We start from the raw sequence: 2,920 nt of genomic DNA on the forward strand, positions 1-2,920 counted from the left end.
AAGCAAGAGTAAATTTTTAAACAGCACTTACTTAGAGCTTTAGGATCACAGGAACATTAAAAAGAATTCAAATAGCAAAAAATTTATATATATATTTTGCTGCAGGGAAATAGGATAATCAATAAAATAATTTTAAGTGAAAAAAATATATATTATTGGGACAAAATTCTGTTAGAATAGAATGGAATTAAGAACTCAGGGAGAAAAGGAAAAACATACAACTTCCAACTATCAAAGAAGAGCTTAACTATGAATTTTTAAAACAGATGATGGTGGCTCTCAAATCATTAAGGTATTTAGGTTTCATGTGAAATTGTGATGTAACAGTTTTGTGAATGTCAATATTTTTTCAGAGATCACATTATTTCCATTTAACTGACATTTTTGATGCAAAATTTTAGATGTCTCAATGTGTAGAGCACAATGTTAATATCTATGTTTTATAAATAATTTAAATATGTTTTTATTAATTTTAGAGAGAGAGGAAGAGAGATAGAAACATCAATGATGAGAATCATTGATCAGCTGTCTCCTGCACGCCCCTTACTGGGGATCAAGCCCACAACCATGTCATGTGCCCTGACAGTGATCTGAACTGGTAAACTCTTGGTTCATGGGTTGACCCTCAGTCACTGAGCCACACTGGCAGAGCTAAAAAATATTTAGAGAGTATTTTTATATAAGCCAGTAGTTTTATACAAACATACAAAACAAACATTCAAGGGAGTATAATATACTCTTTTGCCACCTTGTGGTCAGAGTTGTATTCAATCTCTGGTGCTGTGACTGTAATGAGGAGGGGTCTCGCCTTAGGTCAGCCCCTTCTGCTAGCCTTGGGTTGAGTCTTTGTGAGATAGAGATGGTTTCCATTTGCCCAGGACTGACTCCAGACCCATTTAAGCACTAGGCATCAAAAAGATTGTTAGATAATGCTCCAGGATTAGTAGATCTACTTTCTCAGAATGAAAAAGTATATATATAAAGGATCAAAAAAAGCAACCAATTGAATCCAACACCCATTTTTGATAAAAACTCTCAGCAAGGTGGGAATAGAAGGATCATACCTCAACATAATAAAAGCCATATATGACAAACCCACAGCCAACATCATACTCAATGGGCAAAAACTAAAACCATTTCCCCTAAGAACAGGAACAAGACAGGGATGCCCACTCTCACCACTCCTGTTCAACATAGTACTAGAAGTATTAGCCATTGTGATTAGACAGAAAGAAATAAAAGACATCCAAATTGGAAAAGAAGAAGTAAAACTGTCCTTATTCGCAGATGACATGATATTGTACATAAAAAACCCTAAAGACTCCATCAAAAAACTATTAGACTTAATAAATGAATTTGGCAATGTAGCAGGATACAAAATCAACGCCAAGAAATCTATGGCATTTCTATACACCAATAGTGAACTTACAGAAAGAGAGACTAAAAAAGCAATACCATTTACCATCACACCAAAAAAATTAAGATACCTAGGAATAAACCTAACTAAAGAGGTAAAAGACCTCTACTCAGAAAACTACAGGACGTTGAAAAAAGAGATAGAGGAAGACACAAACAGATGGAAGAACATACCATGTTCATGGATTGGTAGAATCAACATCATTAAAATGTCCATACTACCCAAAGCAATCTATAAATTCAACGCACTTCCCATTAAAATACCAACAGCATATTTCACAGGCCTAGAATGAACTCTCCAAAAATTCATCTGGAATAAAAAAAGACCCCGAATAGCTGCAGCGATCCTGAGAAAGAAGAACAAAGTAGGTGGGATCTCAATACCTGATATCAAGCTGTATTACAAAGCCACTGTTCTCAAAACTGCTTGGTACTGGCACAAAAACATACATATAGATCAATGGAATAGAATAGAGAACCCAGAAATTGACCCGAACCAATATGCTCAATTAATATTTGACAAAGGAGGCAAGAACATACAATGGAGTCAAGACAGTCTCTTCAATAAATGGTGCTGGGAAAATTGGGCAGATACATGCAAAAAATGAAGCTAGACCACCAACTTACACCATACACAAAAATAAACTCAAAATGGATAAAGGACTTAAATGTAAGATGGGAAACCATAAAAATACTAGAGGAATCCAAAGGCAACAAAATCTCAGACATATGCCAAAGCAATTTCTTCACTGATACAGCTCCTAGGGCATTGGAAACTAAAGAGAAAATAAACAAATGGGACTACATCAAAATAAAAAGCTTCTGCACAGCAAAAGAAACCATCAACAAAACAACAAGAAAGCCCACTGCCTGGGAGAACATATTTGCCAATGTTATCACCAATAAGGGCTTAATCTCCACCATTTATAGGGAACTCATACAACTTAACAAAAGATAAACAATCCAATCAAAAAATGGGCAAAGGACCTAAATACACACTTTTCAAAAGAGGACATTCAGAAAGCCAAGAGACATATGAAAACATGCTCAAAGTCACTAATCATCTGAGAGATGCAAATCAAAACAACAATGAGGCATCATCTCACACCTGTCAGAATGGCTATCATCAACAAATCAACAAATGACAAGTGCTGGAGAGGATGTGGAGAAAAGGGAACATTCATGCACTGCTGGTGGGAATGCAGACTGGTGCAGCCACTATGGAAGACAGTATGGAGTGTCCTCAAAAAGTTAAAAATGGAACTCCCATTTGACCCAGTGATCCCACTTCTAGGAATATATCCCAAGAAACCAGAAACACCAATCAGAAAGGATATATGCATCCCTATGTTCATAGCAGCACAATTCACCATAGCTAAGATCTGGAAACAGCCTAAGTGCCCGTCAGCAGATGAATGGATTAGAAACCTGTGTTACATCTACACAATGGAATACTATGCTGCTGTAAAAAAGAAGGAATTCTTACCATTGCAACAGCATGGAT

The sequence above is a fragment of the Myotis lucifugus genome, unplaced genomic scaffold (assembly GCF_000147115.1).
Source record: "Myotis lucifugus unplaced genomic scaffold, Myoluc2.0 scaffold_196, whole genome shotgun sequence".
Taxonomy (NCBI): Eukaryota; Metazoa; Chordata; class Mammalia; order Chiroptera; family Vespertilionidae; genus Myotis; species Myotis lucifugus.